Here is a 15346-nt window from a genome sequence, read left to right as displayed (position 1 = left end):
TAGTCGTTTAGTCGTGTCCGACTCTTCGTGACCCCATGGACCAGAGCACGCCAGGCCCTCCTGTCTTTTACTGCCTCCCGGAGTTGTGTCAGATTCATGTTGGTTGCTTCGCAGACACTGTCCAGCCATCTCATCCTCGGTCGTCCCCTTCTCCTCTTGCCATCACACCTTCCTAACATCAAGGTTTTTTCCAAGGACTCTTTTCTTCTCATGAGATGGCCAAAGTACTGGAGCCTCAGCTTCAGGATCTGTCCTTCAAGTGAGCATTCAGGGTTGATTTCCTTTAGAACTGATAGGTTTGTTCTCCTTGCAGTCCTGTCTTCATTAGATGAGTCATATGATCAGCTGGTGACCAATTTGGAAATTCTTCCTCAAGCAGAGCTAACAGTAATTAATATAACGAGCAAACTTTTGGAAGAAGAGCAAAAGAGGAAAGATAACAAACAACTCCGAGACTCCAAACTCACTAATCACCGTGATAAGCTGAAAGAAAGTGAGGAGGAGGTGGACACAGCTGCGAACATTCATTCTAGAAAACGCTATTTTTCCTGTGGCTCAAGAAAACATCTGATAAAAGATTGTAAATTTAAGAAAGAAAAAGAAAAACAAACAAGACGCAAGAGAGAAACACTAAACCTAACTGAGGAAATTTATAACTCTGAACAACAACAAGAGTGGATTGTTGATTCTGGAGCAACAGCCAGCATGTGTAAGAACAAAAAGCTAATATTTAACTACCAACCTGTATTCAACCAACAAGTATGCTTAGCAGATGGTATTAGTGCTAAAATACTGGGAAGAGGTAAAGTTAAATTGCCTTATATAGCTAAACCAATAGATGTTTTACATGTTCCAAAATTGAAGCATAATTTACTTTCTGTGAGTTCATTAACAAAGAATGGGTTTATCAGCACTTTCTATGAGGATAAATGTATAATAACTAGCAAGAACAATGAAAAATTGAATTGCTATGTTAAAAATAATTTATATAGACTAAACTGTACTAGGGCTAACAATGTCTATGAGAACAAATGTACACACAAAGATTGTATTCATTTATGGCATCAAAGACTAGGACATGCAAACTACAAAACACTGAGAAAAACAATTGAAAACTCAGTAGGAGTTAATTTAAAGCAATGTAATGAATATGTAAATTGTCAAGCATGTCAATTAGCCAAGAGTAAGAAAGCTCCTATAATGAAACATAGTGATGTACAAGTGAAAAATATATTAGATTTGGTGTCAATTGATGTAATAGGACCCAAATGTGCATCATTAGGAGGAGCTAGATACATTCTCTCTATCCAAGACCAAAAGTCCAGGTTTGGATTCTGCTATCTCATGAAAGATAAAAGTACAGTACATGTAGAGTTTGAAAAATGGCTCAAATTTGTAGAGCGCAAAACAGGAAAAAAGGAAAAATTTGTAGAGCGCAAAACAGGAAAAAACTGACAATGGAACGGAGTTTACCAATGCCAAATTTCAGGCAATATTAAGAAAAAATGGTATTACTCACAGGAGAGCCGCTCCCTATACACCTACTCAGAATGCCTTTATTGAAAGAAGGGGCCAAACTCTGCAGAACATGGCTGAGGCAATGATTAGGGGGAGTAAACTGCCTGAGAAATATTGGGGTAAAGCTATACTGTGCGCAAATTTTTATATTAATATTTTTTGGCACAGTGGAATAGACAACACACCTTACACAATTTGGACTGGGAGAAAACCAAATTTAAATTTTTTACACGTTTTTGGATCTCCTGCATGGGTTCACATCCCAAAAGAAATAAGGAGAAAGGGAGAAAAGAAAGCCAAATTAATGTATTTCCTAGGATACCAACAAAATAGGAGAGCATTTAGGTTTTGATTGCCAAATACCAACAAACTTGTAATAAGTAGCAGTGCTTCATTTAACGACCACAGTAACTGGGACAAAATATGTAAACCCCCAGAAACAATAATTAAATTGCCTGAAAGGAATAAAAATAGTGAGGATAGTGGAGATGATAGTGACTCTCAAACAGAGCAGGAAATAAAAAGAGAAGTAGAACCTGTGGAAATGCAATCTGATACAGAAATTCCATCCAACTCAGAAGAGAGGGAAACTCTCGAGGAGGACAGGGAATTACCTAGGAGGTCTAGCAGAGAGAGAAGAACTCCAGACAGGTACAAGCCTGAGACCTATTTCTGTCTCAATGTAGCTGAACCAGAGACATATGATGACATATGCAATATGCCTGAGAAGGAACAAATAAAATGGAAAGAGGCAATGGAGAAAGAGTTAAATTCATTAAAACAACTAAAAGTTTATGAGGAGGTGAAACTGCCTGAAAAATCAAAAGTAATTGGATCCAGATGGGTATTTAAAAGGAAGGTGGATGCCAATGGTAATATGAGGTATAGAGCAAGGCTAGTGGCAAAGGGGTATGCTCAAACATCAAACGACTATGATCAAGTTTTTGCACCGGCTCTAAAACCAGAGACATTGAGATTTGTTTTAACCTATGCAGCCAAACATAATCTCATGACCAGGCATGTTGACATAGAAACAGCCTATTTATATGCTGACCTGAAACACACAATTTATATGGAAATACCACCAGGCATTGAAAATGAAGGTAAATGCTGGATATTGAAGAAAAGCTTATATGGGCTGAGGCAAAGTGGCCATGAATGGAACCAACATTTAACCAAAACTTTAAAAGATAATGGTTTTGTGCAAGGAAAGGCAGACCCTTGTTTATTCATAAATGAGAAAACACAAGCTATAATATTAGTATTTGTTGACGATTTAGCCATATTTACCAAGGATAAGAAAGAAGCTGAAGAAACAATTCAAATGTTAAAGAGACACTACAAATTAAGAGATTTAGGAGAAATAAGTAACTACTTAGGAGTAGAAATAGAAAGAAGTGAGAGAGGATTTAAAATAGCTCAAAAGAGCAAAATATTAAAACTCCTAAAACAATACAAGATGGAAGATTGTAAAGGTGCAGCAACTCATATGAACATTGAGTTTGAGAAAGAACATATTAATGGTCCAGAATGTGATATTGAAATATACAGATCACTGATAGGCAGCTTACTATATTTGAGTAGATGGTCAAGGCCAGATATATCTATAGCTGTGAACTTATTATCAAGGAATGTGAGCAAACCGAATGAAAGGCACTGGCAATCAGCAAAAAGAGTACTAAGGTATTTAAAGGAGGCACAAAATAAAAAGCTAAATTTAGAACCAGAGGGAGAACTTTCTATTACTGCTTATGCAGATGCTAATTATGGGAGTGATTTAATAACCAGAAGATCAACATCAGGCGTGACAGTGCATTTGGGAGGAAGTTTGGTAAGCTGGAAGACAGCTAGACAAAAATTTATATCATTGTCTTCTGCTGAATCTGAATATGCAGCATTATCTGAATTATGTACAGATTTAATTTTCTATAAACAATTGGCACAAGATCTGGGAGTAAATATAAAATCACAAATTAAAATGTTTGAAGATAATCAAGCGGTCATACAAATGGCAAACTCACCAAATGTAAGGAGCAGATCAAAACACACGGATATCAGGTACCAAAATGTTAAGCAAAGTATAGAAAATGGGTTAATAGAACTAGTATACTGTGGAACAGAAAATAATAAAGCTGATTGTTTGACTAAAGTATTGGGGCCAACTAAACATGACAAAGCTTGTGAAATGTTGGGAATGACATAATATATATATGAATGTAAAAAGAACTCTGTATATGCTAGAAGCAATGAAAAATGTAAGTAAATATGTAACAGAATTGCTCTAAACAATTGGAGGAGATTGACAGGTCTCAAATCAACCTTTAGGAATTGTTCATTGCAATTCAGTAGATAAGTTATGACAGGACCAGAATTTAGTGAGCAACATGCACCAAAGTAATACAGCTGGGTTAACTGAGACAGCTGTGGGACAACCAAGTTGATTGGAGCAACCAAGAATAAAGCTAGCCAAGCTAGCAGACACAAGTTGTTGGGTAGTTGGTGGTTGTGTAGCTGAGAGCTGTTTATTTGGTTGATAAGTTTCATTGATTGTGAAAGAAATTTATGCTGCATCGCTGGATGAAGACTTGCTACATTGCAAGAGGAAGGTCCTGGAGGAAGACTATCTCCGTGGTGAGAGGAGAAGACTTCATGGATGCTGGACTATTTATATTGGTAACAATCTTTGGATACTGAACTTGTAATTTACTATTGCAAACTGAAGAATTACTGTGAAAGACCAGGACTGTGTAAAGACCAAGAGAAGTTGTATTTTGTACCTGTATATATGAACTTTAATGTAAATAATTCTACCTACACTACAACAGTGTCCGTTTGGTTTCATCTCTGAGCAGTTCATTTCACCATAGCGCCCCCTGGCGTAGTCTGGTAACGCCGCACCTCTGTCAGAATGTGGAGAGATTGGAAACAGCTGAGCAGCCTCCAGGTTCTCCCTCCACAGCAGACAGGCTTCGGGGCAGGCTTCGGAAAAGACTCAGGGCAAGAAGAGCAGAGGATCGCTCTAAGGCTTTCCACAGGGACCTACGTTCACCTAGTCCTGAGTACTAGCAGAATAGAGAGCTTTCCAACAGCTCAAGGAGCTGTTTTAGTATAAAACAAGCTTCAGTGAAGCCAGAAAACTTTGTGGAAGCAAGGAGTCAAAACCTTGCCTGGCATCCATGTCTCTTGTTCCTGAACTCTGGACCTTGACCCTGGACTGCGCTGGTATTGGACTTTGGACCTTGGCCCTGGACTACGTACTCTGGACTCTGACTGTGTATCTGACCCTGGAATTTGACTTTGGACTGCACTCTGTAAGTTTGTTTCGGGACTCTGGCTTTGCATTCTTGGTATCTCTGACCTTGGACTAGTTTATTGGACTTCAGCTATTGTAACCCCCGGGAACGTGACACCTTAGGCTCAATGGCTCCAAAGTGTCAACAGAAGAGTGAAGGAAACCAATCCTAAGTAGTTTATACCTAGAAAAAATTGTAATCAGCTTGATGACACATGGCTCCTGTTGTGTTGCTAATTTTAAAAAAGGAGGTTTACCAAGTTTAATTTTCAACCATTTGCTCTAGGGATATAGAGATGGAAGTTGGCTTCAGCTTTGGAGACCATGGCTGGAAACGGCCATGGAGTCAGGAGAGAGAGAACGTGAAGCAGCTGTTGGTCCAGTTGGGCATGTTGGGAGTTGCCTCAGTTCCACAACAATGCCTTGGAGCACAACACAGGCCCACACCTTCTCACTTTGCTAGGGAGACGGACATTGTTCCTGGGTGTTTCCATCCGGCTTAATGCTCCACAACGGATGGGGCACGTACAGGTATGCAAGTTGAGTAGGCTTACAAGGCGTCTGCTGGATGCAGAAGGGCGGTATGAGCAGCAACACGAGATCAATAGACACAGCTTAACCTGCCTCTGATGCACCTATAACCACAGGTAGAATCTAGATGGAAGAATAAAGTCAACGTTCCCTCAGAACAATGCCTGTAACCCTGAGGATCCTCGTCACAAGGTCGTTCAAGCTGATAGCTGTTGGGAACATCCATGCGTCACATCCCTGCCACTCTTCTTGGTTCTGATGCAGCCACTTCTCCAGAGAGGCCCTCATAGGATCTGGTGTTTTGTTGCCCATTTCCTCTGCTTCCGCTTGGACCTTGCTAAGGTTTAAATAGGAAGCCCCATTGTTATTATTGAACTTTTTTACCAAGAGTTCCCACCCGTGTTGCTTATAGGCCATTCCTCTTCCTGCAGCCTCCAAGGCCCCCTTCTTCTTGCTCTTTCCTCCACCCCCAGTAATTTAGTTACAGGTTCTTTGATGGTGAGAATTCTTTATGGTGAGGAATTTAGTAAAACTGATTTTTTTTTTTGACAAACCTCCAAGCAAACCTTTGTTTCACCCACAAAAGGTACAACATTGATGCCAATTCCCCAAGTAATTGTAGAGACATCAACATTCCCATCTGCTATGGATCCGTGTTACCAGGGGATGCTGAAACCTCAGGTGATTTTACAAAGCTAACATCCTTGGCCGATTGGGATTCATTGCTAAATTTGATCCTTTCCTTGCAAAATACTTGGAAAAGCAGGATAACATTTCTGTCAGCCTCCAACTATACCTGCTTTCAGGATAAGTGAAATATTTCAGAAGTAACTTAGACAGAACTACTCCCCCAGTGAGTTTCCATGGCCAAGTGGGGAATTGAACCCTGTTCTTTGGAGTCCTAGTCTGTCACTCTACCCACTACACCACACTGAATAGCCTACTACGAATACGCCCTCTTTATTTAAGTCACAGCAGCGCTGGTCTGAACAGGATGGTTGCATGACATACACGTTCTTCCTTGCATGTGAGTGAAGTCACAGCTGAGCAGAAGAGAGAGAGGCGCAGGCAGCGCTTTTGCTGGGTATTGGCGAAGCCGTGTGGCTGCACCGACGTGAGCAGAAAGGAACACGTTGCCTGCCATAGAACGCACAAATGGCAACCAACACAATGAAGGAAGACGTGGAAATGGGAGCCCGGTCCATCTTGAGCATCGTGAAGAATAATGTCAGACTCAGCAAGGAGCAGGTGGAGGGCTTCGGCGACTGTCTCACCAACGTCTTGTGCGAGCGCTTTACGGGCCACTGGTATTCCGAGAAGCCTGTTAAAGGACAGGCGTATAGATGCATAAGGATAAACCGGACAGATCCTGTGGACAGTTCTCTCATGTGAGCTTGCCAGGATGCGGGTGTAGATTATGCAGAGCTATCCTTACCTCAAGAGTTCACTGTATGGATTGACCCTGGCGAAGTCTTGTGCAGGCTTGGTGAGAACAGCCACCCTTTCAATGTGAGTGAGGAATACAGGGGTAGCAAATCGTCTCCAGAGCTGGAGATGTCAGAGTATCCATTCAGAGTCTCCAACTCCCTCAGAGTGCTCTTCCGAAGACGAAGGGTGGGCTAAGCGTTTGGAGAAAATCCAGGCACTGCACAGAAGTCAACCCGGGAGAAGCAATACTGAACAGACTCCACAGTTTTTCTACGTCCCGTCTCCTCTGTGGGTTTGATGGCAACACAATATGGTCACCTACATCCCAGCCTACCAACCCCTTCCTCTCTACTACCTCAACCTCCTCTCGAAGTCGCCTGCCGCCAGGAAACCCAACCCGGACCTGGTGAAACAACTCACGAAAGGATCCTCCAAGTCTTAAGAAGGATGTTGGGCAAATATTTTCGGCCCCCTTAAGCCTTGCCCCAGAGCTTAAGTGGGACAAGGGTCACTCGGAAGAGTCAGGCTTAGTCTTTTCTGACCATGGGGCTCTTACCACAGCTTGGAAAAGTTACTTTTTTGGACTGAAACTCCCAGAATGCTCTACTAGCTTGTGTTAGTCCTCCATACAGAGCATGTTACCATAGTCTCTCGAGACTGAAGGATGCCATTCTCTCACATGTGGGCACACAGATTATTTGCAGGTAGAGGGGGGGATAATATTGTTGTCTGTTTCCCCCCTCTTTGCATATTTCACAGAGAGAGAGAGAGAGAGAGAGAGAGAGAGAGAGAGAGACTTCTATACTGCAATTCCTAGAACAGCTCGCTCAAAGGATTTGAAACCTACTCACTAAATGCCCTGTTATTGTGAGTGGAGGCTGCTTCCATGTGCTGGGACACCTAGATGGGAAAGGATGAAACCTCACCTTTGGTATGAAAATGCAACAAGGAATGCCTTTTTCCACAAGCACCATCTCATTGTTCAAAAAGAGACAAACAACTCATCTGACCCACCAGATTTTTGGAAGCCCATGAAACGAAACAGCCGTTGCCACAGCCTTCTGTGAGTCACACAGATTACGTGAACCGAAAAAAAACTGTTGAGTTAATAATCACCGTGACGGCCGGCTGATGCCGATCCTTTTTCAGGATTTTCCAGGTAGAGAGTACTCAGAAGTGGTTTTCCATTCCCTTCCTCTAGGGGGCACCCTGGGACTGTGTGGGTTGCCCAAGACACAGTGGGGGAATCGAACTCCCAACGTCCCTGGCCAGAGATCTAAACCACCGAGCTATCTAGCCAGCTGTTTCAGTCAATAGAACGGGAAAATATCTTGCCCTCTCACCGGGTTAAGGAGGAGAAAACAGCAATTCTTTGCCAGGATAACACACAAGAAGGAATTAACTTCCCCAACACACTCTGCGCAGGAAAAGGACCCTGTTTGCAAAACTGTACCTGCCATCTTGGCAGAGCTTTGGAGTCCTTTAGCGGCTGGAAAAGCCCATGCAGTCCAATTCTCCTCTCCTTCGTTTCCTAAGCCTTCTCCGTTCCTTTACTTCGCTAGGTCCTCCTGCCAGAGTGCATGGCCCCTTTTTATGCTCAAGGATCCAGCTGATAACATATCAGTCTTTTTTCCTGGACTGCTTAGAAAGGAGATTAAGCCATTTGTGGACCATAAAGCTATCAGTGGTGACTAGTCCTTAAGGGCAGACTGTATAGTAAGTCCAGGGTCCAGAGTGGTAGGTTTTGGAACCCTGCTGTGTACTTAACCACAATCACACAATTTCCTTTCCCCTCCCCCCAAACACACACTGCTGAATGGGACAACCATGTTTCTCCCTGTGAAACAGCATTGCATTATGAGCAGACTGGCCTTTTCTTAATGAATTTATCAGTGCCATGGTATCTGCTTCACTGTTCAAGTACCGTGTTGCTAACAGACACCCTTAAATTCATTCTGTACCTTTTGTATTTTACTTCCCTCTCCAACAGCGCTGTTTATTATCCTCTCTCCCATAAAAATCTGTCAACCAACACCTTATCCATCTGATGAGGTAAGTGGACACCTATGTCATTATAAACCTGAGGAAGTGCCAGCAGCATCAACAAGACCGTGTTGTTTCCTCATCATCGACTGAGGTGGTTGTGACGTTCCTGCTCTTTTCAGGAATATTAAAGAAGTAGGTATTGTATTTGTTGCATTTTTCCTTTACTGAACTAATCTTGGTCTCCATTGTTTCCTCTGTTAATTGACAAACAGATGCAGTCTTACACAGGTCAACTCAGAAGCAACTTCAGCTCTATTCAACGAAAGCGACTCTCAAGTAGGTGTATCTAGAATTGCTTCATAAGGGGATTTTTAAAAAAAGTATTTAGGATCGATGTTAATTATTTTCTCATCAATGTTTAATCCCATAGTTCTAACTCAACATGTCATGAGAAAGTAGTAAAAGGGGGCTCATTACAGGTAGAAAAATGCTGAATATTCTCTCTGGAATTGTTGCCCTCTTTCACCACACACACATTTGCTTAATGCTGTTCTTTTTTCCTTCTTCATTCTTAGCAACTCAGTAGCTGAGCCCAATTTCTAAGAGCTGAAACTGTTATTTCAATGACCTTTGCTTTCTAAAAAAAAATCATTCTTTTTTGGGGGGTGCTTTTTTTTTAATCAAAAGAGAGAAAAAATTCTCACTATTGCCAGAGTGTGGAAGGGCAGAAAATCAATTAATAAATGGATGTGTGTTATGTACTGTCAAGTTGTTTCTGACTTACGGTGACCTGAATAGAGTTTCTGAGGTATTGGGAGGGACTGAAAGAGTAGTTCGGGAAAATCCTCATAGGTTGGGGTTTGTTGCAGTGCGAATGTGGCTGAATTGACTGAAGACAAAGCAATTCAAATATAAACGAGAATCCTGGTGCATAAGAGCAAACACACCAGCCTGCGGGAGGCATAGGGTCAGGCCACCCCTGCTGGTTGTGGGATTGCTTGTGTGACCAATCATGAAACCAAAAACTGGCAAAGCACAAAAACCCCTGGCACCATGGCCTTTAAATCTGTAGCTTTCTCGCACCAAAATTCAGGTCGCGTTTTCCGAGAGGGGGGAAAAATCAGGACAGCATTTCGTTTTTCTTTCACAGAGCTTCAACATGGAATGGTTGCATGTGATTCATGCTGAAGTTATAAAGCATGAATAATAAAGTTTATCTAGTTCATTCTTTCAATTTCCTTCAGATTTCCCTTTTCGGCACTTTTAGTGGGTGTAACAACAACAACAGCAATTCTGTGCTCTCGGGTTCGTTCCAACGTACAACCAGGGAAGTGATTCGGTGATCTGTCAACAATATTGACTGAAGCGTCACTTAAGGAGTTCAACTACTGGCATTAACAAGCTGTTTCTGAGAGGAACCATAATCCACTGGTTCTTAACCTTGGGTTACTCAGGAGTTTTGGACTGCAACTCCCAGAAGCCTTTACCACCAGCTGTCCTGACTGGGATTTCTGGGAGTTGCAGTTCAAAAGCATCCGAGTAACAAAGGTTAAGAACCACTGCCATAATCAGTTTGGAAGAACCTATCTTGAAAGTGGTAAGGTGCTTATACATTCATTTTTAAAAATGGATAGCTATTTGATCAGCTCATAACTCTCAGACCTCACACCTGCTCATTATATATAAAACGACTTAAACCAACGAAAAACATTGATTCACCGGCCTCAGTATAGCCTAACTTGACTGACAAAGTCTTTCTGCCATTTCAGGCAGGGTTTTCCCCAGCCCTACCCAGAGATCCAATTAACTGAACCAATTAACATGTCGTTCAGATCCGGTGAAACAGGCATTACAAAATCATACCAAGTAATTGCAATCTTTCTACTTTGGATCTCATGAGCTTTACTGACGATTTCAAATATTCCATCATAATTGTGGATTTTTGTTGTTGCTGCTGGTGGGAATGTAATATCAAATATTTCATTTAAGTTTCATGAATGTTTCATTCATTCATTAATAGTTCATTAAATCCCCAAAGGGAATCCTAGATTATTGAAAAAAGTAATTGCATCATATTTAAGGACTTCTGCAATGAAAGTTGCAACATTTTTTCAGCCCAGAAAACAGGGAAGTTATTTTTCTGGACAACTGAGGTATTCTGAGAGATCTATCTATCTATCATTTCCATTTCTATACCAACCCATTACTCTTATCACTCTCTGGGCAGTTCACAACATACAATAAAACCGTACAATAAAAAGCACTTCGTAATAAATACAATTCCCAGTGTGATGTAGTGGACAGACTGACAGATTAGGACACTCGAGAACAGGGTTCAAATCCCCGCTCAGCCATGGAAAATCACTGGGGAAGTCGAACTGGTAAAACCATTCTTTAAATATCTCAGTTACCTTGAAAGCTCTATTAGGGTCACTAGAAGTCGATCCCAACTTGCTAGCAAAGCACGCACACACAATAAATACAAAAAAAGCTAATTAAAACAATAAGCCTGCCTTTCAACAGAAATACATACATTGTAATCAAAGAAAAGTCAGTTTCCCAGTTTCTTGGCTCTGCTGATTCTTGGACAAGTCCCAAATAAAGAATGCCAGTCCCCTTCATACTCATTCCCAAGGAGTTAAATAGCTCACTATGTGGAGGCAATGTTTCAAACACTTTATGAGGAATTTGGGTTTCGAAGCCTGCTAGCTTTTGAGAAAATGTCTATTTAAGAGCAGCTTGACGGGAAGAGGTAAGTGGAAGCCATCCACCTGTTTCATTTGGGTTGAAGATGCTATTTTTAGATGTCCCTGTTACCTCTCCGTGTCATCTCAGGTTTCTATATGTCAGTTTCAAGAGCCATTGCAAGCCATGATCACCCACATTACTCTATTCTCAGTCTCTATATACAATGTTAAAGCTGGACACGGAAGAAAGCTGATACGAAGGTTGATTCATTTCATATATGGTGCTGCAGGAGAGGAACCACTGGCCACTCAAAATCAAAACAAGTGGGTCCTGTATCAAATCAAATTCTCTAAAAGCAAAAAATGATGAAACTGGGGCGGCCTTATTTTATGACCATCCTGAGAAGACAAGACAATGATGCTAGGAGAAGTTGAAGGCAGCAGGAAGTGAGAAAGACCAGCCATGGGTCATACTGACTTATTAAAGGAAGTTTGCAAAGAAATTTCTTTGAATTATGTCAGCCTCACCTGACAGAAATTAGGACTCTGTGGAAAGAGTGTTATTTGGCACTCTATGTAGGAAGTGTGTGTGTGTGTTGTGTGTGTGTGTGTAAACAGATTATAATATCTCCTTTCTTAATCTTTCTAAATAGATGTGGAACACCAAAAACCATATAAGTCAACAAGGGGAATGTGAAGTGCTCCATGAACTCTTGCGTAATTTTGAATTATAATGCTTTTCTTTTATACAAACACATCTGTTCATTGCCAGGAAGGGAGTGTCACATGCCATTTGCCTCCTAAAGGAATTGGGGGTGGGGAATAGAGGAATTTAAAGATAAGGAAAAGTCATGAGAAAAACAATGCTGACATTCGCTGATCTGCAAAGGTGACTGTTCCCATGAAGATGCTTATTCGTAAAAGCAAAATAATAGTAAGCAAAGTGTAATGCTTAAAGCACTCTCTGGGAGGCTTACAATTTAATTATGCATGTTGCACATAACAACAAACGCTGCTGACGGTGGAATTCTCTAGCCAGATACAGGTCTGAATTTGGAGAGATACATCTGCTCACATGCAATGTCCGGTGCTGAGTCACATCACTTTTCCACACTGTGGATCACGCACACGCCTGCAGCACCATTCACTATGTGTACTTACTGTGTGTAAACAACTAAGTGTAAAAGGCATCAGCACCACAGTGTCAAACGAGCACTGCCTGAGTTTGCTTCCTCGAGTGTGTGGTTCAGGCATTCTGGGCTTGCTCGGTGTCAGCCTTGTTTTGAGTCACTGTGAAGAAAGATAAGGGGACTGCGGTTTACTCCTTTGTAGAGGGAGACCAGCCCATTCCACAGCGTGCAACAGCTGTTCTGCTGATTTAGGAGCCTTGAAGCAGAACAAGCTGGACCATTTGTGCAATGTTAAACAAAAACGGGTCAAAGATTTTAAAACAATATATAATGGAGAAGCAGAATGGAAATGATTCTCAGAATAAAGGACTGCAATTAACGGTGAGTACAACAGAAGGGCGTTATGACAAAAGCATGGATAAGTAAAGCAGAAATATTAGATACTCTTTGGAGCTCAGCAAGAGCCTGTTTGATGGGGCGAGACCAGAAACCAATAAATTTTAAAAATGTGCTAGGGTGCGGGATTGTGCTCGCAGACCAGTTCCCCAAAGGCAATAAAAGGACATCATCCTGCATGCCCTGTATCAAATATATCATACATTGTTTTTAAGGAAATATTTTTTAAAAATGTTGGTTTTGAGAAAAGAGCTAATATGGCGAGTAGAGAGTCTTGCCAATTTTTACTTGGCAAAGATCATTTTTTAATTTTATTTGTTTCATTTGTGGGCCGGCTTTCTCCCGGATAATGCAGCTTATAAGTGACCAAGGCAGCTCACAATATTAAAAGAACAGAACTAAAAACATAGTTAGGTATTTAAAAAAATTAAACGGTATGCTAATTAAAGAAGAATTGAATAATTAAAAGTGAGTGAATGTTAGGCATTCAGGGACTTGATCCTAATTGTTAAAAGCCTGAGTGAAGAGATGGGTCTTCAGCTTTTCTTTTTTCCGGAAGGATAAGGGGAAGGGGCCCTTCCTGATCTCCCGAGGGAGAGCGTTCCATTGCCTGGGAGCTGCCACCGAGAAGGCCCTTCCTCGGGTGCCCCCATCAGCTGGGCTTGGGCTGGCAATGGGACCGAGAGGAGAGCCACGTGACCACGGAAACGGTCTACGGACAAACGCTGGCTCTACGGCTTGGAGACGGGGATGAGCACTGTTGTGTCTTGGGATCAACCTTGCTGTGTCCTTCCAGGTTTTCGTAGTAGCCTGGTGGATGCAACAGCAGCTGTTACGGATAACTTCCCTCCCTCCAATTAGCATGGATGCGGGGTAATTGGGGTGGGGGGACGGAAACCTTCAACGAGAGGCGGGGTTTTATGTATATATATGCGTATGTGTATGCATGCTCTTTTATCCAGTAAATCGTGTGGAATTACTGCTGTGTCCTGATTCTTCTTTGGGCATCCAGCGCCACAACTTAACAAGCACCATGCCCTAGAGTCAGACACAACTGGACTAAATGTCAAGGGCAACCTTTACCTTTATTCTTGATATTCAGAAAACCGTTAATGAACTTTGTTTAAAGTTATTTCCTGAACGTTCAGAACCCTTTTATTGCTGTCAGGGCACAGTAAACACCGAGTGTGCTATTTGACATGTTGTAATTTTTCACGACTGCAGTCAACATTTATACTTAAGTTTTCGTTGACAGCAGCTTTCTAAGAGGGTAACCTATTCAGTACTAATTATGCCACTTAGAGAGTATGAATTATTTCATTTTTCTTATTTTAGACTGATACTAATAGATCTCCTTGGAACAACATGGTTAATGTGTTTATGGTTTGTTTCTGTTTCAAATATTGGCCATTAACTGTAATCCAGTTTATCTGTCTATCTTAGCACTGTGTATTTTGGCTCCAAGATACTTGCTTCCAATTCCCCCCCCCCATCTTTTTTGTTTCTAAGAGAGCAGCAGCTGCATGGCTGTGATGTTAAACATTCAAAGCACAAAGCAAGTCTTCTTCTGTGGAAATTCTGCCTGCCTAAGGGTGATGATGTCACTCACAGGAGTGGATTAAAGGTAAAGGTTCTCCTTGACAATTTTTGTCCAGTCCTGTCCAACTCTAGGGTGCACTGCTCATCCCCGTTTCCAAGCCATAGAGCCAACGTTTATCCAAAGACCGTTTCTGTCGTCACGTGGTCAGCGCGACTAGACATGGAATGCTGTTACCTTCCCACCGAGCTGGTCCCTATTTATCTACTCGCTTTTTAACATGCTTTTGAACAGTAGGTTGGCAGGAGCTGAGACTAGCGACGGGAGCTCCCTCCGTCACATGGCTTCGATCTTATGACTGCAGGTCTTCTGACCTTGCAGCCCAGAGGCTTCTGCCTGCAGCACCACCACATCCACAGGGGTGGATTACCAGCAATTAAAAAGTTCCTGCTTTGAGTTTGGGGGATCACTCCACTTTCCTGCAATCACTGTATTTGTGGGCAAGTTGGGCGAACCCTGGGATCAAAGTGCAAACTCTTCAATTTGCAGCAACCTTCCCCTACTAGATGATGATACCAGAAGCAGCAAATTGCTGGTAATTAAAAGAGTGCCTGCTTCAGGCCTAGAGTTCACCCAACTTGTGCACAATAAGACGGATGGCAGGCAAGCTTAATGCAAGTCAGGTGGGTGCCCCTTCATCAGAGCAGGCACTCTTGATTACCAGCAACCTCCCCCTGCCTGTCACATTGTTTTGACCTTTTTAACCACCCCACTGAGCTTAAAGCACTCTCTGTAGGGTTTACAATATGGTTATGCAAGCAACACTTTACAAAGTTCTAAT

General features: G+C 41.9%; 1 pseudogene; it reads left to right on the top strand.

Annotated features, from left to right (window-relative positions):
• The first annotated feature begins 6496 nt into the window (after positions 1–6496).
• Positions 6497–7211, top strand: LOC140707649 (protein BTG3-like; annotated as a pseudogene).
• The last annotated feature ends 8135 nt before the right edge of the window (positions 7212–15346 follow it).

This window comes from Pogona vitticeps, chromosome 5, assembly GCF_051106095.1.
Source record: "Pogona vitticeps strain Pit_001003342236 chromosome 5, PviZW2.1, whole genome shotgun sequence".
NCBI classification, from domain to species: Eukaryota; Metazoa; Chordata; class Lepidosauria; order Squamata; family Agamidae; genus Pogona; species Pogona vitticeps.
This window is presented reverse-complemented; position numbering and strand designations above follow the sequence as displayed.